At 56.9% G+C, this 26,570-nt stretch overlaps 1 protein-coding gene across 3 annotated transcripts in view; it reads left to right on the top strand.

The window, feature by feature from the left end:
- FGR (FGR proto-oncogene, Src family tyrosine kinase) overlaps nucleotides 1-26,570 on the top strand; it is a 61,035-nt gene that overhangs the window by 3,177 nt on the left and 31,288 nt on the right. Inside the window, exon 1 of one of the 3 annotated variants that reach the window (XM_048826213.2) lies at nucleotides 8,312-8,849. The exons of 1 other annotated variant lie outside the window; for it this stretch is intronic. The gene's annotated coding sequence lies outside the window, so the exon portion shown is untranslated. Of the gene's footprint in view, nucleotides 1-8,311; nucleotides 8,850-26,570 lie in introns of those variants that run through there. One more of the 3 variants, XM_048826211.2, reaches the window with a different exon arrangement.

Genomic DNA, 26,570 nt, shown 5'->3' with positions numbered 1-26,570 from the left:
CTGGGTCTCCCTTACATCCAGAATCACCTCTGGCCCATCAGGCGGATTCCTACACAATCCCCTTTCAGGCAAACTTACAGACTTTCTAGATAAAAGGTTAGAAGCCTTCTCCTTCCCTTTGCCACACACAAGTTCAGGAATCTTTTCCTCCTTGCTACAGGTTTCCACACCCTCAGTAGGTAACACAATCACACACCTTCATGCTCTCCTTGTGCCCTGGCTAGGATCTCACCCTGATTAGACAGAGTTGCTCCACCCTTTCCAACAACACACTAGCAACAGGCAAAATACAAGAACCAGAATTGTCTGGTCTCGGGATTTTACATAGACACTAACTGGATGCGACCTAGTTACAGGGCCATTCTCCCGAGCAGACACAAACTTAGGACCCTTCCCTTCCTGGGCTTTAGCTGAATCCAGAACCAGCTCTGAGACAACTGCACGACCCTCAACCATCACAGGCTGAAAGGCCCGTTCTGTTTGCTCCACAGACCAAGAAGAGCCGGACACACTTTCTCCTTTACCAGACACACAGGTTGGGATCTCATTCCCTTTGTCCCAGCACACAAGGCTGGTCACAGACAACTGCTTGGAGATCAGGGTAGCTCCCTCCATAGGCAAGTCAATACCCCTGACAGACAGAGACCCATTTCCTTCACTGTCCCAATTCTCCACCCAGCTAACAGGTAAGGTCCAGGGACTCTCATCTTCCACTCTCCTCGCCTTCCCACCCTGCTGACTGGACACAGCCATCAGATCACAAGGCTGCCTAGGCTCATCCAGACTTTCCTTACCAAGCACCTTGCCACTCCCCACAGATCCCCTGCCCTGCCTGTGTCTCCCCCCACTCAGCTGGGGTCTCAGCTCCCACTGTGCTCAGCACTGCCCTTGCTGTCCCAGTGGGGGCAGGCAGCGAGCTCGCTGCTTTCCTCAGTGCATCAGAGCCAGCGAGAGTCCCCGCTCTGGTGTGCAAGGGGGCAGGGAGCATCTCTCTGTCCCACCCAGCCCCAGGGGTCTGGTTACAGGCAGGCAGGTAGCCTGAGCCTAGGGGCTCCTCCCTGCTGCCAGCCAGGTCATCTGCATTTTCACTGACCATTTCCCTCTCCACCGATTGGTTCCCTGGATTCAAATTCAAACCCTTGGCAGTTACAGGAACAGGGCCTGGATCCTGTCCCAAAGAGACACAGTCACCCCACAACAGGGTCTAGCAGCTGGTGTCCTGGGGCACCCCAACGACCAGCCAGCCCCACTCCTCCTGGGTCTGCACAGGGATCTGGGCCATAGGGAAGGCGAGGGGCTTCGTCCCTGGGACCCTCACCCAGCTCACACAGGCCCTCAGCCTCTGAGGCTGCACCACCCAGGGTCTGACACCAGTTCTCTCTGTCTCAGGGTCTGGCCACCCCAGGAATGTCTCCCCATCGACCATCACCTTCCGCTCCCACTGGGGGTCCGAGGGGCCTGGCCCCAGGAAACTCCACACAGATATATAGGTTGGGGTCAGGAGTGGGAGCGTGTCCACCTCCCCACCCATCTGGCTGATGGAGACTATGGCCTTGGGACCCAGCAAGGGAGCTAGACACCGGGGCTTTTCTGCAGGGTCCCCTTGGTTCAAATCGCCAGCCTGCTCAAAGGCAGTGAGGTGGCATCCACACACCCCCCCCCTTAACTAGGGGCAGCAATTTAGTCTCGAGGTTCCCTGCGGAACTGGCCCCCCGGGATCTATCCCCACTCACCCTGGGGAGGTCCCCTAGGCCTCTCCGCCCCACCACCGCCAGTTCATGCTGCTGCTGCTTCTGCAGCTCTTTCTCGGGCTCTCGCTGTCTCCCATGGTCCTCTTGCTCTCTCGGACTCAGCTCCAATCCCGTCCGTCTCGATCCCCCGATGGGGAACCCGATCGTGAAGACCCCCATCTGGTCGGGGACAGGAGTCTTGGCGATGCCTGGCTCCCACTCCAGCTGCTCCCAGATCCTGCTATAGCCCCAGTTGGGGTCAGGAATCTGTTCCTTAGAGCGGTCATCCTCCTCCAGCTGCACGATTAACTCTGCTTTGGTGAACTTTCCAACGCTCAACCCTCTCTTTTTGCACAGGGTTACAATGTCCTTCTTAAGGAGACGGGGACAGGCCATCACTCCGCTCCTCCCAAGTTGTTGTGGACTCACAGGCCCGTGTGTTCTCAGCTCCCCACGGTTTCCAGGGAGAACCCCTAGTGTGCCAGCCCTTCTCGAGGTCACCACCTCTTTGCCAGGGTCGAGCTGCAGACTCCTCCGCCCCTTGGACTGCTTGCTGCAATCCCCAGGGGAACCCTGTTACTGCAAAAGTCCTTCTCTCTCCCCGGGCCAAGCTGCAGGCTCCTCCGCCCCTGAGACTGCTCACTGCAGTCCCCAGGGGGACCCCATTACTGCACAGTCCTTCTCGCTGGTCACACACTCCCAGGGGTTAACCGCCCCCCGAAACCGCTCCTCTCTGAGCCTTCAGCAGGCCTGGTCCTCGGCAATCCCCCTTCGTGTTACTGCTCCCCAGTCACTTACTGCAGGAAGCGCCATCCACGGGGTGCAGTACATCCCACCGCTGCCACCAGTTGTCACGGAGTCCCTGGGCGATGCTCTGGAACTGCTCCCCATGAAGCCAGTCAGGACTCTGGGGCAGTCGCCTTTCTCTGAGCAGCCTGTCTTCAGGACACACAGCTCACACAGCTTCCACCTTCCTGGGTCTGACCTCGGAGCATTCAGCATCCTCTGCCCCTCCGTGCGCTTCCCCCAGCGAGTCCGCTCAGGCGGGGCTCCTGGGGAAGCCAGAGGGTCCGGCACCCCAACTTCGCAGTCAGACGTGACTCTCAGCCAGCCAGTAAAACAGAAGGTTTATTAGACGACAGGAACATGGTCTAAAACAGAGCTTGCAGGTGCAGAGAACGGGACCCCTCAGCTGGGTCCATTTTGGGGGCAGTGAGCCAGACAACCACGTCTGCACTTCACTCCATGTCCCAGCCAGCCCCAAACTGAAACTGCCTCCAGCCCCTCCTCCTCTGGGCTTTGTTCCTTTCCGGGGCCAGGAGGGCACCTGATTCCTTTGTTCTCCAACCCTTCAGCTTTCACCTTGCAGGGGGGGAAGGGCCCAGGCCATCAGTTGCCAGGAAACAGGGTGTTGGCCATTCTCTGTGTCCAGACCCCTGCACACACCTGCCCTCTAGGGCTCTGCAATGATCATACACCCTTACCCCACCACCTAGATACTTAAGAACTGCATAGGGGGGAACTGAGGCACCCCCACAATATTCGGAGGAAACATTAAGAACAGGCCCACTTCGTCACAGATGCAGCTTTGCCTGTGTTGTCCTGCCAGTGGGTCTCCGCCCTGCCCTGGAGGTGCTGCCTCTAGGGATAAACAGAGAGTTTAGTCCATGGCCTCTTGGCTCTGGGTGCAGGCTGGGAGGCTGATTCGAGCTCATGAAGCTCGTCTAGTAGAACTGTTCGGAGCTCGCTGACTTGCTCCGGAGGCCTGGTCCCTGCCTTAGCCCTGAGCCCACCCCGCCTCTCCCAACTCAGCGTTTTCTGAAGTGCCCTTTTCCAAGGGCAGTTTTGCACGCCTCTTCCTCCAAAGTCTCCGGGCTCCCGGCCCACTCGCAGGCTCCTTTTCAAAGCCCAGCTCTGTCCGCACGCCGGACCGTGCCCTGCTGAGTAACAGAGCTCTGGGCCGTGCCCTGACCCCCCTGCTGCCCCTCTGCTCTGGCCCGAGACACGTGCTGACACTCTCGGGCTGAGCCCTGTTATTCTCCAGTTATTCCCCATGGGCGGAACCGGAACATCCCCTGCACCCAAGTCAGAAGGCCAGGCTGGTGTCAAGCAGCATGGCTCCATGGCACCCAGCGCCCATTTACACCAGGTCTGGCTCAGAACATGGGGTGACATCGGGAGCATGCTGCTGGCCAAACAATGCACCTAACTGACCCCATTGCTGGCAGAATGAGCTTTCGGACTGTTCTCCCAGTGCGTCCACAGCCGGTCAGTTCCATTACCCATCCGCACGTGGGTAGGAGGAGGTCTAAGGCAGTCTAACTCACGCATCACCCCATAACATTCCCCGGGATGTCCCAGTCATCCCCGCCCCTTTTGGGCTACAGGGGGTTGGGCATCGTCTTCCCTCTGCAACAGTCAGAGTTTAAAAAGGGCGAGGTGCTGTGTCACAGAGTGATGTGGGGTGATTCCTGAGTGCCTGGGTTGCAAAGGGCTTTGGGATCCTTTGTTATGAACACTGATTTAGGAGCTATTGTCATTAGTAATTGTGTGTGGCCATCAAGAGGCTCCAGCTGAACTCAGGAGAAAGGATGGCCCAGTGGTTAGTGTTCTCACCTGGGACTCTGGCAACCTGGGTTCAGTACCCAGCTTTGCTGCTGACCTTGGGCAAGTCACTTAGTTGCTCTGTGCCTCTGTTTCCCTAGCTGTGATATGAGGCTAATAGCTCACCAGGGTGTAGTGAAGCTGAATATATTTAAGCGTGTGAGTTACCCCCATTACTGCAGTATTGGGGAGCAGATTAGGACCTAATATAGATCAGGGTGCTAGGCACTGTATGTGCCCATAGTTAGTGCCCCTGCTCCAAACTGCTGACAATCTAAATAGGCCAGACAGACAAAGAGCAGGAGGGGAAACTGAGGCACAGAGCGGGGAAGTGACTTGTCTAAGGTCACTCAGCTAGTCAGTGGCAGAGCAGGAAATAGGCCTCAGGTGTCCTGTCACCCAGTGCAGTGGGGGTCACACTGCCTCTGATGGTTTTCTAATGGCCTGATTCTCTTCTCACTCAGACAGGTCTAACTCAGGGGTATAACCCAAGGCCAGCGGGATCAGACTTGTGTCTCCACTCTGTCTCCTCCGTTGATTCTATTAGTGAATGAAACAAACAGCCCCCATCTGGGACAGGGGAAGAGAGCCACGGCTCAGGCACTCTCCACAACTGCACCTGGCCTTTCAGGAGTTCCTGGTGCAGGCAGGCAAGGGCACCTGCTCAGAGTTTCCCCAGGTGAGCAGTTCATCTTTGAGGAGAGATCAAAGCCCCTCCAGCTGTCAGCAGAGCCTTTTTTCCAAGAGGGAGCCTGGTGAGTCCGGCTGTGGAGTCATGCACCAGCCACCTCTTTCAGTTACCCACCCCAGACAAGTGATTCGAATCTCCTTCTGCGGGGAGCAGAGGAGCCCTGCAGGGCTGGGTGTGGGGAGCCCTTTCCCTTAACCCCCTTCTCCCCAAAAGAGCCCCTTCCAGAGTTCTCCCTGGACTGTTCCACAAGGCACCGTGAGTTTGGAGCAACCCCAGGGAAGGGGCAGCCCCTGGGTCTGGGTGGGACAGCTGCCCCTTCCCCTGACTCCGCAGTTCACAACGGAGCTGGGCTGCCTTCGAGTTATCACAGCTCCAAGCGGTGTGACCGCCTGCCTGGAATTTCACACGGGCCCAGGCCATGGGGCAATGCTGTGGAGAGGGGACCTCACCGGCCCACCCACAGCCCCCCTGCAGAAAAATGGGGGGTCGGGGGGGGGAAGTGGAGCAAAAGGAAGGCGGGAGCTATGCACAGAGAGCCCCGCCATGCACATCCCTGGGGCGTTGTTTCCTACTGCGTCGACTGCTAGCCCCTGGGGGTAGGGCCCTTCTTTTTGTGCTGTGTTTTGTGCAGCGCCTAGTGCAACGGGGTCTTGGTCCATGACTGAGGTGCCTAGGAATTACCGTAATACACCTAATAGCAATAAAAATGTACAGCGCCTGGCACAATGGGGGCTGGTCCGTCACTGGTGCTCCTAAGCATTACAGCAATAACGTGCCCATAGTAAGAGTCCCTTCCCCAAACAGCTGACAATCTAATAGACAGGACAGAGAAAGAGCAGGAAGGGAAACCGAGTCACAGAGGAGGGACGTGACTTGCCCAAGGTCCCACAGCTAGTCAATGGCAGAGCAGGGAATAGGACACACCTGGCTCTGATGGTTTTCTAATGGCCTGATTCTCCTCGCAACTCAAGAGTGGCTCCCCTAAAGCCAGCAGGGTCTCCCCTCTGAGTGCGGCATTGGGCGTTTTGGAGCCTGGGGTTGCTAATGCTGGGGTCCTTGGGTCGTGTCTATGTCGGGGTGTCGGCATGTCTAAGATTGGGGCTGCCTGGATGGGAGCTGTTTGCTGCAGTGCAGCTCTGGGCTCCAGCCTGGGTGTTTTCACTGGTTTTCTCCAGCATCCGAGTGGTTACTGAATCGCAGCTCTGACCAGCTGCACACCTCTGCAGAAGTGCCTCTGAGGTTTTCACTGGTTTTCTCCAGCATCCAGGTGTCAGCACGGTGGGCTGTGACTGTCCCAGCTCCCAGGCACTGAGCAGAGCTGGGCCTGACCGGGAACCTGCCGGGTTGAACCTTGGTGCCGTGGGGAGCGCTGGTGGCAATTCAGCTGGTGGCGTCCTTCCTTCCGGGCAGGTTCTGAACCGTCCAGGGGCTGCTGTGCTGCCCGAGGCCTTTGGAGAGAGCTGTGCAAAAAGGCTCCTGGGGGCCTTGCACTCATCAGAACCCCAGAAGCACTTCCTGCAGAGGTGTGAAACTGGTCAGGGCTGAGGTTGGGTAAACACCTACCTTCCCACTGCTGTCCTGGCGAAGGAAATCCTTTTGCACTTCCCCTCCAGAGATAACCATTGTCTGGCTGCTAACACAGAACGGCTGCATTCCACCCCAGAAGTGGCTGCAGCGCAGAGATGGGCCTACAAAGCGTGTTGAGATTCTTGTGGGGGAAAGATGCAATACTGATTTGTGATGGTGATGGTTGTATTGTGCAATGAAGGTCTTGTTTTCCATGCCCTCTCTGAGTGGTATCACCCCACCCCCACTGTGCTGAGAACCAGCCCAAGGATCTGCATCCTGTAAGTACCCTTAAGCAGTGAGTCCCCTTTGTATAGCCTCTCTCCTGGAGCGGGGGAGGGGGGGAGATTTCATCCTGTATTCAGTTTTGAATCAGTTCCCTTCCCCCCCACCTCCTATATTTCTTTGCAGGAAAGATACCCCATTTCCAGAGTGGAAGGGGAAGAATTGCATTAGTGCTTGGGAGTGATTTGTACTGGTTTGTTATGGACTTTGGGTTGTGTCATAAATATAGGGGGAAGGGTAGCAACCTTTATGTATGTGGTAGCTTAAAATCCTACCGCAGCCACCATGCCAGGGTTCCCCCACCCCACTCTGAACCAGTACAGCTGCCAAGGAGGGATTTTATGCTACTGCATATATAAAGGTTGCTACCCTTCCCCATATATTTATGACAGGTTGGCTTTAATGAGTTTAGATCCAGATGCTCAAAGGTATTCAGGCTTCTAGCTATCACTGAAATCTGGGCCTCAGTGCTCATGACAGAAGCTGGACTGAAATCCACTGCAGAAAATCCAAATGAAACATTTCATTTTGGGTCCAACAAAGCCTGAGTTGACATTGTTTTTGGACTCCTCGATGTGCTGAAAATCTCCAGCACTTTTGGTTTTGGTTCAAATTGAAACCTTTCTTTTTTAATTTTTTTTTAAATCTTTTGGAATGACCAGTGAACCGAGAGACCCTGTTATTCACCCAGCTCTCTACAGGACGGGCACCACACCTGGGCAAGCTCCCACCAGGTGCTGCCCCCCTACTCCTGTGCCTCAAACCTGTGCCGGTGGCATGTCCTCTAGCAACAAGTGGAGAGGGGAGTCCCCTTCGCTCGTTCAGCCCGTGCTCTCCCAAGGGGTCAAGCCAGGTGGGTTGGGCACTGGATTGGGAATCATGGGGGTCACTGACCTGCTCGGCAATCTTAGGGGAGTCACTTCACCTCTCAGCCACTAACTACCTGGCATTAGGAAGGACCTGTGAGCGGGTTATTTCACAGTTACCCATTGTGGGGTTTCTTGCAGCGGGTGCTCACTCCTAGAGTAGAGACAAGCAACTGGGCTACCGAGTCTGATCCTGCCTAACTCCCATTGAAATCCGTGGGATTTTTGAATGCATTTGAAATCAATGGGAGTTAGGGGTCTGGATCCCTTTGAGGAGCTGGGTCTAGGTGCTAGGGTGACCAGATGTCCCGATTTTATAGGGACAGTCCCGATATTTGGGGCTTTTTCTTACATAGGCTGCTATTCCACCCCACCCCCTCCCGATTTTTCACACTTGCTGTCTGGTCACCCTACCCGGTGCCCAGAGGTCGCATTAACAGGTGGTCCTAGGGTTCCCTCAGCCCCCCGCCCATCTATTCGTTTTTGATATAGCCACACCCTGGAATGGTTTGATTGGCAGGCACTCCCCCCGCCCCCCAGCTGCGGCCAATGCCCAGCGCTGGGTCGCCCGAACTCCCTTCGCCCTCAGAAGACACCGGCCGGGCCAGGTCGGCGGGACCCTAGAGCTGCAGCTCCCCAGTGACCCGCGGGGCAGGGGAGATGTGGGGCAGGGAGGGGTTAGGAGCTCTGCGATCTGCCCCTGTCGTGGGCAGCCGGAGGTGATTGGGGTGGTGTGCGCTCAGGAAGGACTTTCAACCCCCCCCCCCCAGCCCCGAGAAGCTCCTGATTGACAGAACCCCCGGCAGCCGCAATCAATGACTGGGTGGGACCGAGCGGCGGGGGCTCGTCCACCAGCCGAGGAGGGTTTGCTGGGACGGGTGAAGCTCGCAGCCCGGAGCGCTCTGGCTCCCACTCGCCCAATTAAGCCTTGCTGAGCGGGGGGAGCAGCAGAAGGGGGCTGGCTGCGGGCTGCCCGCCGGTAAGAAGGACTGAAGAGACGGGGAAAGGGGCAGGCACCCTCCAGCGCGCTGTGCCCTGCCCGCCCCCTTGCCAAGGGGCAGATCAGCCCGGTGCCCGCAGGCGGGAGCCGCGCGGCAGGCGCCAAAGGTAAGGCGAGTCCCGGGGAGGGGCGCAGCCAGGGCCGAGGGCCATGGAGGGAGGCGGCGGGGGCTGCGTGTGTTTGAAGCCAGCGAGCTGGGGGGTGAGGTCTCTCCGGTTCCCCGCAGGAAGCGGGCATGTGCGGGGGGATCTGTCTGAATCCCCCTCGGATGGGCATCGCGCTCCGGGAGCTGCGGCGCGATGGGGGGTGGATGGAGGGGGGGGCAGGATAAGAAACGCTGAGGGGGGGGGGGGCTGGTGTCTCCCCCTTTTTCCTGGGGGCTGCTCGTTCGTGGATGCGGGGGAGGAAGGAAGGCGACCTCCTTGCAACCCCCGGGGGCTGCCTGGGGCTCTCCCCCGGTGAAACAAACGAGGCTCGCTTAATTCCTGGCTCCGCCGCCCCGATCCCCCCCTGACCCCCATGTAAATCCGGCCTAGTCCCCGGCGCCAGAGGGGAGCGAAGCCCCCGCTCCGCTTTGCTAGGTCTTAATCGGCAGCATCAACAGAAGGATGTTGCACAAGCAAAGGGCTTGTTTTCCTGCCTGGTCTGGACCTGGGGGGTGGGGGGGGATGAAGCGGGTGTCACTTTCCTTCCAGCCATGATTCGGGTGGCAGCCCTGTTATTATGGCTATGCCCGGGCAGGAGACACCCCTTTAGTCCTCGCAGTTCAGATGATTTTACCCTTTCGGGGGTGGGGGGCTGTATCTCCAAACCCCCCGCCCCCATCCAGGAAAATGCTTGCATGGTGACCCTCCCATCCCCAGCCACTGAGACGACTGGTCCTTGGAACCACCCACAGCATCACTGTCCCCTGGCTGTGTGTGTGGGGGGGGGAGATTAGCTCTGGGAGTGGGATCCCAAGGGCCCCCAGAAGGGATGCTGACTCTGTGTCTCGGAAAGGGGCCTTCAGCTCAGTCTCTGGTCCCGTTTTTTCTGAGTTTATTTCTCTGCACTAACTCCTGGTGGTGGCTCAGCTGGGAGCAGGAACTTGCAGCTTCCTGTCAAAGTCCCTTCCCCGCCCCCCCGCCTGTGGGGAAGGGGGTTCACTTCCCCTCCCCGCGCTGGGCCCAGTTCTGGATTGTATGTGTGCGTCCCCCCTGCTCCCCTAGGCCGATTTCCTCCTCCTTTGCAGCCCCTCAGATCCGGGAATTGCTCTTCTTCCAGCGGAAATCCTGCTTTTCCCAGCCAGCAGGCGAGAGCAAGGGATGGGGGGGGGGGGGTGGCAAGAGGTTACCATGGCTACCCCTGTAATGTGCTTTTCCTTTAGGCCGTTACTAATAGTGCACTTCCTCTTTCTTGTGGGAAGGGTGTGCGCCTGTGGATTGTTCTGCGTGTCACGGGGCTGTGTTTAATGGGCCCGGATCAGACGCTCAGAGCCAAGGGCTGATGTTTGCAAGGGCTCAGATGCTGACCTTTGGCGACCCAGGCTGGTCCCTTTTGCAGATGCTCTGGTCTCATGCTGGTGCACGATCAGGATCTGTCCCCCGGGGGAGGGCCGTGGTCCTGGGGGTGAAAGGCTTGACGCCACCCTGCCCTTGTCCCCTTCTTATCATAGAATATCAGGGTTGGAAGGGACCTCAGGAGGTCATCTAGTCCAACCCCCTGCTCAAAGCAGGGCCAATCCTGAATTTTTGCCCCAGATCCCTAAATGGCCCCCTTAAGGATTGAACTCACAACCCTGGGTTTAGCAGGCCAATGCTCAAACCACCGAGCTCACCCGCAGAAGGGGTGCTCCTTTGAGCCAGTGGGCTTGTGGCGACTCGGGGCTGTGACACAGGGAACAGTTGTTGGCAGCATCCGAGCAACAAAGGTGTCCGGGGGAAGGAGACCTCCGGCCCCTCGGGTACACTAGGGTAGCCCCATCGACTCTCCTGGAGTCACTCTGTTTACACTGTAGATGCTCCCTGCCTGTTTAGGGACAGATGCAGCAGCAGGGTGAGTTTCTGGCTGCCTGACCTTAACAGAAGGCCCTTCAGGAGCGCCAAGAGGGATGTCCCTGTGACCCATTTGCTCCTTGGCTCCTCTGCTCAGGCTGCCAATAAGAGCTCCAGGTGATGCCAGGCCAAGGGCTGCTGCCACCTTATTTCCTACGGAGGTCACAGAACAGCTGTCAGGTGGTGACAGCCGGCTGGGACAGAAAGGTACAACTTGAGGCCAGGGCTGGGATGGCAAATACTGGCTGTGGGGAGCCCCTCTGCCCGTTACTAAAGCTCTAACTTATTTCCACACTGAGAACCACTCCTCTTTGGGCCAAGTTCTCCTTTCCCGGGTTTCACCCTCTTCCTCATTCGATTTGCTGCTGTTTTGAATTGAATGAACTCCCGCCTCGCTCAAAAATCCTTATCCCTGTTCTACCTGGTATTGTCCCCTTCCCCATGCCCACAACAGAGCCTCTAGAATAATAGCCAGGTGGCTAGTATTTCCCTGCTGACTGGAACAGGCTGGCAGAGTCTGCTTGAAACCTCCCATGCTGGTAGCAGGTGTCCTTCTGGCTGATGAAGGGCAAAGTGGGTAGTGGAGACTCACAGGAGCAGATTCCTCATTAGTGCATACAGAACTGAGGGGGATGGTAGCCCATAGCGGGGCTCCATCTGAGACTGAACCCCTTTTGTGCCAGATGCGCACAGACACTGTGAGAGACAGTCCCTGCCCCAAAGAGCGTGCAGGCCTAAACAGGCAAAGAGTGGAAGAATGGTAATATCTTCCCATTTTACAGATCAAGTGTTGAAGCCCAGAGCGATTCCCTCACTTGGTCAGGGTCACACATGAAATCCTTGGTGGATCAGGGAACTGGCCCCAGATCTCCTGCATCCCACTCCAGTGCCTTAACCACAAAGTCGTACTTCCTGTCCAAGGGGTTCTCTACAGAGATAATTCAGAGCGTGGGCTGAGCAGTCTGGAGGGAGGAACTCCAGGAACAGCCAAGTGGAGGGCGAAGGTTTAAGTGGAACTTTGTTAGAACAAAAATTATAGCTGTTTCTATTGCAGTAGGGTCATAGGACCGCCTCAGGGATCAGGGTCCTGATGTGCTAGGCACTTGCAAATAAGTAAGAAAAAAGACAGTCCCATCCTGGAGAGCTCACAATCTAGGATTTAGTGAATATGCAACAGTGAATAAATAGAGGGTGAAAGGACAAGCTAACAACAAAGGCGGGTGCATGAGTCATGGTGGTCATGCAGGTTGAACCCCAGGGAAGGGGTCCTTGTGATACTCTGATATTATGAGCCTGGTGCGAGAATCTCGATAGAACAGAATCATGCGTTGACCTGGACCAGAGTGGGGAAAAGCACCTGTTGAGAGCAGGGAGCTACGAGCACTCTATGAACGTGGGGAAGGAGCCATGCAGGCCCCTCTGGGAGCGGGGCATGCAGGGATTATTAAACCCATTTCGTGGTGGGTGGGGAACAAGTCTCTGAAGTTGAGTGATTTGCCTAAAGTCACCCAGTGAGCCACTGTTAGAGGTTGGAGCAGAACCCAGGAGTCCTGACTCCCTGTCTCCTGCCCTAACCACTAGGCCTGCCTCCCTCTCAAGGAAGGGATTGCTGCCCTCTACGTAAAGAAGAAGGCTGTCCCGCACCTCATACTCAGCCACAGCCCCTCTGGACTTTGGGGGGAGTTTAGCCTGGGCTGGGTGCTCAGGACCAGGTGTGGCGTGAGATCCTGAGGGCAGTGAGGTGATGGGAAGCCCAGAAATTCTTCTGCCTTAAAGGAGCAATGGGCTTTAGCAAGAACATGGCTTCCTTAGATGAGTCCCAAACATGGACACCCCAGATTTCAGGGTGCTCTGGATTCAAATTCTGCTGTCTCAGATCTGCTAAAACTAAGAATCCATTCCCATGCCGGGATGGTGCAAGACCTTTGGGTCAGTCGGGGCAGGAGGGGGCTGGAGAGTTATGCAGCAGGAAAAGCATTTATGGGCTCACCGAGGCTCTGCTAAGCTGCGGTCTGTCGCACGAGCGTGCTGTAGTTATGCGGGGGAGGGGGAGAACGGAAGTAGCTGTGTACACACCTCGCTGAGCGCAGCGCTGGGTCCCAGGCTTCTCCCATGCAGTTGAGCTGGGACAGAGGGGCAAGAAAGCCCAGGCTGGCCTATAAAACTCCCTGCGGGGTCTTAATTGTGTGTTTCTCTGAGTTTATTTCTCAAGCCCTGATTTTTTTATTCCCCCCCCCCCTTCCTCCTTGATGTTTTTGAGACAATTTCCCCCCTTCTTTTCCTCAGGGGTAAATGCTGAGTCCCACCCACCTGTAGATCCGAGCTCGGCCAGCCGCCCACTCCCAGCCCTGAGGCTCGTGCTGAGGGGGATCTTTAGGAATGAGGCTGTGACATTGTCCCTGCTCACCCCACAGCAACTGTTGTATATGTGTGACTGGCCTCCCGCAGCACGCCCCTAGGCATTTCCCTAACAGCCAGGACTCAGCAAGAAGCAGAGCAAGGCAGGCTCTGAAGGAGCGTTCGTTTCTGTGGAGCGACCCTACAGTTCCATCGCTGGCCGGAACTGAACCTGGGACGTCTGGCCCCAAAGCCTCTTATTTGAGCTAAAGGGCCAACTCCGATAGCTGGGCACAGTAGCAGGCCTCGTTGCCATGTGGATCCCAGAGGTGGGGATCTGTACCGCACTTTGCCACTCTGCTATATTAATGCCCACGCTTTATCTCAGGCCCTGCTGTTACTCAGCAGTGTGGTTAGCGTAACGTGCAGCCATCCCTGGTGTGCCACGTTCATAGACCTCGCCAGGCTGTTTAGGAGCAAGGGGGAAGCAGAAGGCAAGGGAAGGGAGTGGGTCCAGCTTTTCTTCTCCCTGTTCCCAGCACGAAGAGAGGCAGTCGCCTCCCCCAGGGGCTGGAAGTTGCATTTCCATCTTGGGGAATGAAGAGCAGCCCATGAGAAGGAATCCCTGGTAAAACAATGCCTTGTCTCTAGGTGTCTCCTCTATAGCAGGCTGGGGAAATGGAAGATCAGTGCAGCTTTCGTGGCTAGCCAGCCCTTGAGTCTGTCTGTCTGGGGATTTTCAGCAAGAGGCCAAAGGGTACAATAGGGGCACATGCCCACGAGGGACCAGCTGGAGACCCAGCAACCACAGTGTTTCATCAAGGGCCGTCCCATGGCAAAGGATGCTGTCACTATAGGCTGGGTTCAGACTAGGACACTTGGCAGCAGGAGGCCCCCACCCCCGAGCTTTGTAGGCCCTGCAGGAAAGGACCTGGTCTGGTCTCCAGCCTGCTGCTCCCTTCTCTAACTCCTTTGGTTACCAGATGGACATATCTGTCCTTGCAGCCTGAGCCATTGGCCAGATCTATATGCTGGACTTGTCATGGACTGACCACACAGGGCGCTGCCCGTCCTTTTCTCTTGCTGACTCGTTAACGTAACACACGCTTTCCATGTGTCTGTGTCCACCCACCCAGGCAGCTGTCTAATGCATCCTGAATGTGGCACTGGGTGCTGTGAAGACTGGAGAAACAGGTCCTCGATGCCAGGAAGGAAACCCTGAGGGCTATTCCCAAAGCCCCATAATTTTCTCAGGCTGCCCTGGAAAGGGGAGGGTAACAGGGTGATGGGTTTTGTTCCTGGCTCACCACGTGACCTCAGCCAAGTCGTCTATTTGCCATGCCTTGTTTTCCCCAGTGGCAAGAGAGGGCTAGCGATCCTACCTGCCTCTCGTGCCATTCAGCCCTTGAGGCCAGACATCAAAAGGTAATTTACCTTTTTAAAAGTCTGGGCCGTGGAGATCCACGGCTGGGCCGGGGGGTGGTAGGGAGCCTGGTGGGCTCTGAGTTGAGCAGGGAAGCGGCTCCCGAACGCGTCAGCGTTCTCGGTTCCTCTTAGCCCAGACGTGACTCTGTGAGGCGAGGCTGGCGTGGGGGGTCTGTGTGGGGTGATAACGCTGCCATGGGGCTGGCTGTTGGGTGGTGCTCTGGACACTGGGTAATGTGTGTGCAGCATGTCGATTTCAGCCTGTGGGTTTTATGGCACGATCTCTCTCCTCCGCCCTGCGGTGGTGCTGGCATACCTGGGGGCACCAGCCGCCCATCCAGATCCAAAGGGTGTGGGCCGTGCGGGGAGCAGGCTGTGGGGGAGGGGCAGTCCTGCCAGCAGGCTCCCCACCCCCCGTTCCCCAAGCGTGGCACCATCCCTCCTGCTCTTGCGTTGATTTTGGGTGGAGTTGCTCTGGTGTAGCTGAGAGCAGCATTTGGCCCTATCCACCCTGGGAGCGTGAGACGTGGGCTGACGACAGCCAGAATCCAGCCCCCGGATGGCCTGGGCCGCCAAACTGATGTGCTTTGGGTTCACTGAGTTCTCTGTGCATGGTTTCCCTGGCCTGGCCTTCGTGGCCCCCCATGTACACCCTTCCCTACCCCCACTCCACTTTGTGCAGCAAGCCCCATAGCTAATCAGCCTGCTGAACTCCTGGGGGTGCAGGGCGGGGCTCTCCTGCTGTTTGCCCCATCTCCATTGTCAGCGACTGCCTCCCCATGGCTGGCCAAGAGGTAGCGGGAGGCTCTATTCCCAGGGGTCTGGGGCAGATGGGGCCCTAAGCTTGTCTGCTGCTGTGGCTGGAAAACAAAGACGAACCAGCCAAGTGTGGGAGGTGCACCCCAGAGCCCTCTTGGTGCCTCAAGAGTCGCTCCCCCCAAATACTACGAGGCCGGGCTTTCTGGCCCAGGAGGGCTGGATCTCAACTTAGCCCTGCATCCAGCCCTCCATCTGCAACCCAAGCTGTGATCTCCCCTACAGCACCTCTCCTCCCCACCCCGCTTCAGAGCTTGGTTCTCAAGGCAGCCCTGGGATTCCCCTCTTCGGGCGGTTCTGAATCCTTCCCTCCCCCACCCCCTTACCGGTTCCCACCCAGCTTCCTCCGTGAGCTGAGCATGCTGGACCAGAATGGAGTGGCTTCCTCTCTGTCCCACAGTGCTGCAGCGACTGAGCCTGCCCCCCCATGGCGCCGTGGACCCACTTTCGCTTCGTGTGCCTCTTTCTCACTGGGAGGTGACTGGCCCCTTGCCTACGAACCTCCCCCAACTCCAGCACTCCTGCAGGCATCTCCTCTTGAGCCAGCCGTGGAAACAGCTCAGCCCTGTCTACACTGGCCCTTGCGCCGTTTCTGGTTCACCCATCCTCATTGCGAAGTAGAGGGGAATGCACTCGTGTCTCTGTGCCCCCCACCCCGCCCCAGAGAGGGGGGCTGTCTCCATACCCAGAGGCACACCTCACAGGACAAAACCTTCCCACCCCACGTCTGCTCCGGCTCCCAGGCAGCTCTCCTGTTGCGGGGCAAGGAGCGCTGTTTGCACAGGCTCGCTGGGCTCTCCCCCTCTCCACTGCGCCCCGCACCCCTTTCTGGGTAAGCCAGCAGGATCGCAGGCGCATAACTGAAGGCTAGCCCTGGCCTGCTGCGGTCTCGAGCAGCACAGTGTATTCTGGGGCCGTGGCATGCTGGGCAAGTTGGGCAGTGCACTCTGGCTGAGGACGCCACCGGTGCCTTGTGGATACGATGGGGTGTTCCATAAGGGGCAAGAATGGTGCATTATAGCTGGAGGGAGAAGCCTGGTGCTTTTCAGTGCCTGTTCTAACCCTCTACTTGTACCCTTCCTGCACCCTGAGTAACCCCGGAGTGATCCCTGCCCTGAAGTCACGGGGCATTAGGGGAAGCATCTCCTTTTATTGTCCTGCTACTTCTCCTAAAGAGAATGGAGCTTGGGGAGTATTTTGCAGAGGAGACCAAACTCAGCCAGCAGCTTCTGGGAAAGCTCAGCACCCTCCTCCCCCAGCCCGCACCCTCCCTTTCTCACAGCTCTTGACTTCGCACTCAGATCACAGAGCCAGGGTGCAACTGTGGGAGGTGAGACCTGCTGGAGTTGTGACAGCTCCCCGCCTGGCCAGCTCTCTGCGGAGCAGGCTGCCTGCGTGCACAGATTGCAGCCTGAGCTGCCATCTCTGTTCAGGATGCTGGAACGGTTCCCGAGACCCGCTTGGTGCCGGGCTGCTGCCTCGCTGGCTGGCCGCACACCTGTCTGAGTGCTCAGCCAGTTCCTTCCTCCTGCCCTGGAATCGGAACTGCAAGCCAACCAGTCCCCTTCACCCCACAGCAGGAAGCGGGCTGCTTCGCCCACCCTGCAACCACTACTGCCGCGCGTGGGTAAGTGTCACTGGTCAACATTCAAGCTCTGGAAGGCAAGTCTTGCAGGGAGCCTGCGGATTCATGTCTGAGAAGGAGACAAAGATCTTAAATGCGGCTCATTTTAGAAAGGTCACGTGCCTGGGGTCGTGCACGGAAATGCCCAGCGTCTGCCTGCAAACACCCAGTTAGCTTCCTAACTGGAGTAAGCATTAAGTAATGCTCACAGCATTCCAGAGCATCATTAACCCAGCAGATGGGGAAACTGAGGCACGGATTTGCAGTAACCTGTCCAGTGTCACCTAGTAAGTCAGCGTCAGAGCTGAGATTAGAACCCAGGAGTACCCAGTCCACTGGTGTCAATTTGGAGCCACTCCACTGACTTTTGGTGACGTCACGCTGTGCCTAGACCAACATCACTGAGAAAAGCATTTGTTTTATTGATTCCAGGGGTTCGAGCTGGGGGCTGGTAATCAGGACTCCTGAGTTCTTGTCCTAATTCTGCAACTGATTTGAGGAAGTCACTTATGCCAAGTTATTTTGACAGTGTCTGTGGGTGCCCTGATTGTGGGTTCCCAACTTTCGGTTTAAGTTTTTGGAGTCCGCACCATGTCAAGGTCTAAAAGTCACTCTGCTAGATCCTCTCTTAAAGAGACACTGTCAGGAAGTTTAGGTTCATACATCTTTTAAGGCTTTTGGATTTTGTTTCTTGCTTGTATGTTACCTTTGATATGTTAGGAATGTCGTGTGTGACCAGCCCTGCTTTAATGGAGGGTCACCCTGGAGGTTTCAGAGGCAGGTTCTCATACCTTAATTGAAGGAAGGGGGAATGATGATTCTTTAACAAAGATGTGCTTTTTGCCAAGAGTGTGTTAGGCATCGGAGTTGGAGTTAAATGGATACTTTAGCCTTATCTGTAGTAATGAAAAACCAATCCAATGCATGAGAACTGGAAAAGGAAACTGACTGACTAGAAATTTACTATAAAGAAACCTGAAAGTCACTAGGCTACTTTCATTGTTGGAGGTGTCATTACTGGCAATGTAGCAGATGAAATGTGAGGTTTTTTAACAGCTATATTATGCTGTTAGCCTACCAGTGCCCCTTTTTAAATGACAGGGAGAAAATGTCCTTATTTCCCCCTCCAAACCATGTGGCTACACTGAAATGTTTAAAGATAGTGCTCAGAACATGCCATGAACTAAGCAGAATATTCAGCATCCATTCCATGCAGCTATCTCTGGGGTGGAGGACAGCAGCTATATGTTGCATGGTAATAAGTGGAGGAGAAATCAAATTAAGGACACCAGGATTTTAAAATCCATGCAGGGCAGACAAGACCTCTATTTTTAAGATCTCATTCAAAAGACAGCCTCTTACAATGCGTGGTACTCAAGTTATCTACCATATAAGGCAGAACGGCTGAGTTTACCCTGCTGCAGTTTGGAGCTGTATTCCAAGAAGTGGCTCAAGGATGGAACACAACTGGGTGTGCTGTGGGCAGCCCACTGCAATGTGTGTGTGTGTGTGTGTAGGGAGGGGGGGCAGGGTCTCTTCCCCAGTGATCAGCGCTCTTCTTCTCTGATTGAACTGTAGCTTCTTAATTCCCCTGTGCTCTGCCTTTTCGCTGCGGGGCTCAGGACAGCTTTCCCCAATTAATAAAATAATCAAAGCGAAGAGATCAGTGGGACTGGACTGGTGATGGACTACGCAGGGCTTTTCATGTCCGCCTGACTGGGTCAAGTCCAGCAGTGGCGCTAGGTGGCGGTGGTGATGTGACAGGTGCGTCGCAGGGCAGATCCCTGGACGAATGGCCAATGTGCATGCTACAAAAGCTGCTGGTGCAGGTGGCAGGCGCGGCCCAGAGCTGGATGGGCTGGAGGGTGAACTCTCTACTCTCACCCCTCTAGGTCATGTTGCCAAAGGCTTGTGCCGGTTGAGCCAGCACAAGGGCTGCCTTCTGCTTGGTGGCTCACTAGGATGGCACATCTCACCGGGGGGCTCTGGCTTCCACTGGGAACTGGAGTGAGACCTGCCCACTTGTCTCTCACATGCCACTGAGCAGTTACCCAGCAGTGCCAGCTGATAGTGACGGCTGAACTGGGTTTCAATCAGTGACCCGGAGCTGAAAGGCTCTGCCTCCCATCCCTTGAGTTGTCCCACTTGGTTGCCCTTGGGATGGGGAGGAAGGCAAAGCACCAGCCTTGTCTTCCTTGGCCTGGAAGCCCCTGGCATGCTGCACTTGCGGGGAGCTGGGTGCATGATGATTAGCCAAAGCTCCGGATTGCCTCTTTGTGGTTACTGCAGCCCTAGGCTGAGCAGCCCTTCCCCGGCCATTGTGCAGAGGCTGTGCCCATGACCTACCATGGCTATGCAGCCCCTGCCGGGGCCAACAGGCCTGCTGGGATCTCTCAAAGGGGAGCATGTTGGAGGGTGTGTGGAAGTCAGGCCCTCCTCCCGTCATGGCTGCAGTGCGAACAATAGGCTCCGGTGCTGGCTATTTTTAGCCTTCTGGTGCTTTTGATAGGATTCCAGTTACTATTTCCTTTAATTACTGGGCAAGCCCAGCCGCTGGCAGTGGGATTAGCAGTGCGTAGAGGGGCCGTGATGGCAGGATACGCTGTCAGCCACAGCACTCGGCAGAGGAGGAGTCCGAGGAATGATTTCTTCCTCCCTGCAAGATGTCTCTATGGGGTGTGCTCTTCTATGGCACGGCAGGACTGGAGTGCGGCATCCTCCATGCATAGCCATCCCCATCCGTCAGCATGATGCCACAGGGCAGCAGGGCCCTCCCTTCTCTTCTCCTCACAGTGACGGCTGGGGGAGGAGGATCTCATTTATTTTCCAGCCAGCATGTGTTGCTTTCAAAGTGGGAGGCGCGATTTCCCTGCCCAGCCCACAAATGTGTCTGAGAGCCAGGGGGCTGCTTAGCAAGAACCGGGCCCAACCGGTGTGCAAGAGCCCAATAGGGCTCAGCAGGAGTTTCTGAGCCTGGCAATTTGCAAAGTATCAGAACCTGAAATCATCCTGAGCCCAGGCAGAAAAAGAAGCCTTGATAGGCTATTTACCAGCCACGCTGAGATGCTTTCACCAGCATCCTGCTCCAGATCCTCTGGCAAGCAAGATGCTTCTGGCCCAGAAAGGTGAGAGAGCAACTGGGCATAGCTTGCTCCGGGCCAATGTGCAGGAAACTCTCTGGTCTGTTCCCAGTCCTGGCACCCTGAGGCTAATGGCGTGATCCTTGCAATGCATGTGGCATAGGGGGATACCACTCTCTCAGTGTAAGGTGCAGTGTGGGTGGGGTGCCTGACCTGAGGCCCTAAGCAGTGGGGTAGGGTGCGCGAGCACAGATGGTAAGGGGGCAGTCGGAGGGATACGTGATTTAAAGGGGAAGATGTGAACGAGCGGGCTCGGCCACAGAGAAAGCCAGAAAAGGTGTGGGGATGGCTTCAAAGGGGGCACCATCTTTGTCGGCACACAGATGAACTATCCTGCTTGTTGCGGTCGCTCTCGGCAGCTCTCAAGCTACATGGCATTGGGCTGGTTATCCCTGGGCTGGGAGGTCTCCAAGTGGAAACTGATGTCATTGAGGAAGTGTTAGTCACTCAGCCCACAGCACGCCCCTTCCTCCGGTCTCTCCTGGACCAGCGCCCGAGTAGGATGCTCCTCTGCCCTTACAAGTCAGAGTCTTACCAATCAGATCTGAAACAAAGGTCCTATAAGAGAGCTCCTGGCCCCTTCCCCACAGAGGGGCTCTATACCTGGCCCCGTATGGGCAGAGGTAACTACCTGAGGGCCCAAATGGGGAAATAATTCTACCCTTCCCACCATTGGGTGAGGTCACTAGAACAGGATGGTGGAGGCGGCTCACCTAGGAAGGGCTGCAGCTCACCCGTGGGGGAGCAAAGCCCTCTAAGGACTGGGACCCACAGGGAACCCATTGCTTGTGTGACACAGAGCAGAGTCTGCCCCGCAGCCTGCAAAGCACTCTTGGATCCGTCTGGCTGTATAACCGACCGGTCCCTGTTGTGTACGTTATTTCATCCCATCATTCTGCCCTGGAATAGGGCTGTCGCTCGGATCCTATGGTAGTGGGCACCTTAGAAACACCAGAGGTAGGTACTGGAGGCTCTACAGTGTTGAAGATAGTGTGTGTGTGGGGGGTTATGATACGTATGACAATAACCACCTCATGCCCCAGCTGAGATCAGGGCCCCCTGTGCTGGGCACTGAACAGACACCCTGGGCACATCTGCAGTGGAGCTGGAGGTGGAATTTCCAGCTCAGGTACCTGTCCTAGCCCATGGCAACGTGAGGGACGGGACGGGCTAGCAGCCCAAGTAGGCCCCCAGGGTTTCAGATGAGGGCACTTTTTAGTGCACTGGCTTATTCAGAGCTAGCATGGGTATGTCTGCTGCCTCCGGCTCCCATGTGGACACATCGATGTCTGCGCTGCAATGAAAGGCCCATGGCATCAGACACACCCCGCTGGCCAGGTGCGGGGGAGCAGACCAGTCCGGGGCTGGCATGACAGGCAGCCGTCTGCAGCGGGCACGGAGGAATGGGTGCAGGTTTCGTTCCTGCCCAGTGACCGAAGCCCTGTCCTACCCCGGCTGCATGAAGCCTCTGAGGAGAGGATGCTGATAGGGGACCGCAGTGGGGAGGTCGAGCTCTGGTTGCCCTCGGGTGGTGGAGGAGGGCCTGGGGGGGCTGTGGTGGGCGAGGGGAAGGGCCTGGGACTGTGGCGGGTGAGGGGAAGGGGCTGGGGGGGCTGTGGCAGGCGAGGCTGGGACACTGGAGCTGCTGCTTGCAATGCCCCGTCCTAGCTCAGAGGGATGCTCCGTGCAAGGATTTCTTTCACCAGCTTTTTCATGGCCCAACCACAACCGGTTTCTTGTTCCTCTTCTCAGCCGTTCCGTCTCACTGTGCCCCTGACAGGTGGGGAGACCAGCTTCCCCTGCCCGGCTCAGCTGCCGGAACTGAACACTTGGGGGGGGGGGGGGAATCCAGCCGGCTTGCCCCAGAGGGGCCCTCCCCAACAATGGGTGCTCCTGTGCAGTGGGTCTGGCAGCGGGCCAGCTCCACACTGGCTCAGCTGGGGGCGGGCACGTGAGGACAGATAGCATCTTCACGGTGCACTAGCTGGCTCAATAGTGGCCCTTGTGCGGCTCCTGGGACTGGCTCCCTCTGGCATATTCATGGCGGGCTGGGTGGGGGCACCGCCTTGGCAGCGGGGACTTTCACCGGCTGTGGGTAGGGGGCCCAGGGCAGTGGCAGGAGCAGGATGGGCTGGGGGTGGGGTGGGTGGGGGGCACAGGCCTCTTCCCCCAGCACAGGATGGGCCTTTACTATAACAATTCCCTGCATCTTAGTCCAGACACTATGGACCGGGGTGGGGGCTGATGAGGGGGGCGCTCTCTTCCCTCCCCCCCCTCCCCCCGCAGCTTTCTGCCTCTGTAATTGCTGCCTCTGAGAACATCTTGCTGGGGAGCTGCCTGGTCTCTCTTGCCTCCCCCAAAAAAATCCCCGAAGCTGCTGCCATGGAGAAGTGGGGTAATATACAGAGGAGGGAATGAGCCCCCCCCATCTTACTGGGGAGCCGGCTGGAGAGCATGAGGCTAATGGGGCAGAGATGCTGAGGCTCATGTCCCCCTGTACCGAGACACCCTCTCTGCATGGGGTGCAGGAGCTAGGGGCTCCTCTTGTCCGTAACACAGGGTAGCTTCGAGCTTGGGATTACTCACGTGGCAGGTTCAGAGGTAACTCACCCACCCTGCAAGGAGGAAGGCTGAACAGTGCTCGGCATGAGCCCTTTGGGGCCGTGCCCTCGGGAACCCAGGCCTTGTCTGCTAAAGACCCCGGCCCTTCTCATAGGGGCTTTGCATGGTACCCTTGCCCTGAACTCTCCCTCCCGGCAGTGCTGGACTGTGGGCAGGTGGCTGCCATCCTCCACCACAGAAGGGGCTGCATTTCAGTGGGCCTGTCGGTGTACTCTCCACAAAGCCATTCTGGGTTCCTGGGGCAATACAGACATGTCCCGTCTCACTACTACTATTCACGGCCTAGTCCCAGTCCGATGCCTGATCCACTTGGGAAACCTGGGTTCTCTTCCCAGCTCTGACATGGCCCTGCTGGGTCAACTTGGACAAGTCACAACCCCTCTGTGTGCCTCAGTTTCCCCTCTCGCCCCTTGTCTGTCTAGATCATAAGCTCTCGAGGGCAGGGATTGTCTCTTGATATGTGCACAGTGCAGCCCCAGCTCAGTGGGCCCCGATCTCAGTTGGTGTCTCTAGGCACTCCTGTAATACAGCCAATAGTAACTCTCTGGAGGGCCAGGTGCCGGGATATTGGAGCGTCATGCCCCGTGTGTTGCTGTTCGCCCCCTTCTCTCTGGGCTCGCTTCCAGCAGCCTCCTGGTGAGGCAGGAGCTCCTCCCAGCCAGTATCCAGCACAGGTGGTTTTGCACTGGACGAGACCCAGTACAAGGGAGGCTTTTGACCACTAAGATAACGGAGAGGGGGAGTGTGCACACCGAAGAGTGCTGGAAGGCTATCGGTGGCGTAAGTGCTTTGGGGGAGGGAAGCCTCATGTAGGCCGGGCCAGAAGAGTTCAGCCCAACCTTTGAGACGGCCCTTTCTGCCAAAACGCAGCCCCAGCCCCTCTGTAGGCAGCCATGCAGGGAGCGTTCTGATGGGGAAGAAAGAAATTTCAGCACCTCCCTTCTTGCTTCCCCTGCCCGGGAACATCCCGGTGCGAGGAGCAGGCTCCCCATAACCCCCGCTGCAGGTTCAGCCTCTCGCCGTGTCCCGCCGGTTAGCCACGCCGCCCCTTCCCCTTCCGTTCTGAGAACAAGCTGGGCAGCCAGCCGCCCCGGGCATGCAGAAGTGGGAGCCGGAATAAACCGGCAGGTACTTCTGGGGGCTTCCCAACGCTGCTGCACCACAGGGACAGGGAAGGTTCCTGCCTCAGCTGACAGAGTAGCAGCCGTGTTAGTCTGTATTCGCAAAAAGAAAAGGAGGACTCGTGGCACCTTAGAGACTAACCAATTTATTTGAGCATAAGCTTTCGTGAGCTACAGCTCACTTCATCGGATGCTCAGCTGAGTGACCCGAGCCAGGGGCTGAACCGAGCTGCAGAGAGAGGTGCTATCTGTGAGCACGACCACAGGGGTAAGTCCTGCCTGGTCAGCTGTGTTGGTTTAGCGCCCGCCTCCACCACAAGGGATGTTCTCTGTGCTTGGCGGGGGAGCCCCTTCATTTTCACCAGTGAATTTCCCCGAATCTCAAACGGGGGGTGTTTGATCAAATCCGAGGCTGGAACGGAGCCCTGGGGTCATGGAGTCTGACCTCTGCCGTAACACAAGCCAGAGGACTGCCCTGAATGGATTCCTGCTCGAATGAGAGCAGATCTTTTAGACAAACGTCCCATCCTGGTTTAAAAATGGCTAGCAATGGCGAATCCACCCTTGGAAAGCCATGCCAGTGGTTAGATACCTGCACTGTTAAACCATGGGTGCCTTATTTCCCATCTCAGTCTGGCTGCCTTCAACTTCCAGCCACTCTATCTTGTCAGACAGGAGAGCCCCTTATCAAATCTTTGGTTCCACACTCCTTAACCAGCTCTCTGTTAAGCCACATAGCTTGAACTCCTTGAGGCTATCGCTGTAACGGTTCCCATGGCTCCCGCTCCAATTGATCGTTTGGCTCCAGGTCATTTGATTCAGGCCCACTTCCAGATTGCAGCCGCACCATGTTCCCCCCCTCCACGCTGCTCTGCAGCTCCTGTCCTAGCCAAGGAGGGCCGGATTGGACCCCGTTAAGAGGTGGCGGTTGTATTTTGCCCCATACCTCGTACGACAGGGGCTGCTGTTGAAATGTTCTAGAGGTGGGCAATGGGTTGTCTCTCCAAATGTGGCAGCTGGCTGTGGCTGAGCCCTTAAGTGGGGGATGGTTCTTTACATCCCCTGAACGAAGGGATGAGTGACTGCGCGGGGCAAGGCAATGGAGACTCAGACCCCAAAGGCCACCCTCCTCTTGCCATGTCACGTCAGCTGAGGCCTGGCTGCACTGGGTTGGGGGCAGGTTCTCTGTTGGGAGCAGGAGCATGATCTTCAGAAGTTGGCCGCGCTAGGGAGAAGTCTGTTTCCCTGACTGTGGGCGGGAAGATGGTCTAGTGGTTAGAGATGCAGCCTGGGGCTTGGGAGTACCTAGGTTCAAATCCCTGATTCACACCAGATTTCTTCCATGATCTTGGACAAGTCACTCAGTCTCGGTTCCATCGGTACGACTCCTCCCTTACAGTGGTGTTCTGAGGATAGATACACCCAGGATTGTGAGGCGCCCAGAGCAGCATGGCAGAGCCTGGCCTAGGTACCTCTCCTCTGTTCCCAGCCTTTAGAGTTCATGGCCTGGAGTTGGGGGGCTGAGCTGTGCCCCTCACCACCTCTCTTGAGGGCAAGGCCTTTCTGCTTGTTCGGGGCTTCCCCCTCCCAGCTGGCACTACTGCCAGATTCCAGTATTGTCCCACCTCTGTGCCACGGTGAGGAGGCTGGGAGCAGCTTGGACTGTGTGGATGAGTAACCCAGCGAACGAGCATCCCACATGGGCTTTGATGGCTGGCACCCCTGCTCCCCCCCGGTGTTTTCCTTGCCTTCTGCTCTGAAGTGTCCCTGCCTGTAGGATCTTGTTCCCCAGCTGGCCCTGCATGGTGTCACGGAGTCCCTGGGCGATGCTCTGGAACTGCTCCCCATGAAGTCAGTCAGGACTCTGGGGCAGTCGCCTTTCTGTGAGCACCCTGTCTGCAGGACACACAGCTCACACAGCCACCTTCCTGGGTCTGACCTCGGAGCATTCAGCATCCTCTGCCCCTCCGTGCGCTTCCCACAGCGAGTCCGCTCAGGCGGGGCTCCTGGGGAAGCCAGAGGGTCCTGCACCCCAACTTCGCAGTCAGACGTGACTCTCAGCCAGCCAGTAAAACAGAAGGTTTATTAGACGACAGGAACATGGTCTAAAACAGAGCTTGCAGGTGCAGAGAACGGGACCCCTCAGCTGGGTCCATTTTGGGGGGCAGTGAGCCAGACAACCACGTCTGCACTTCACTCCATGTCCCAGCCAGCCCCAAACTGAAACTCCCTCCAGCCCCTCCTCCTCTGGGCTTTGTTCCTTTCCCGGGCCAGGTGGTCACCTGATTCCTTTGTTCTCCAACCCTTCAGCTCTCACCTTGCAGGGGGGGAAGGGCCCAGGCCATCAGTTGCCAGGAAACAGGGTGTCGGCCATTCTCTGTGTCCAGACCCCTGCACACACCTGCCCTCTAGGGCTCTGCAATGATCATACACCCTTACCCCACCACCTAGAGACTCAAGAACTGCATAGGGGAAACCGAGGCACCCCCGCAATGCTCGGAGGAAACATCAAGAACAGGCCCACTTCGTCACATCTCTCCCCCCTTCGAGATTGAACTGAGCGGGGTCACTTTACCCGGTGACCTGGGGAAGTTCGAAGCCACCAATGTTCCCATGGATGCCCCAGCATCTCTCCCATTCCTTGGTAGGAGTTACACCAGGCCCTTCCAGTTTCACGCCCTCCCTTAGGTCGGGGGTGGTCAATAGCACT

The sequence above is a fragment of the Caretta caretta genome, chromosome 19 (genome assembly GCF_965140235.1).
Source record: "Caretta caretta isolate rCarCar2 chromosome 19, rCarCar1.hap1, whole genome shotgun sequence".
NCBI lineage: Eukaryota > Metazoa > Chordata > Testudines > Cheloniidae > Caretta > Caretta caretta.
This window is presented reverse-complemented; position numbering and strand designations above follow the sequence as displayed.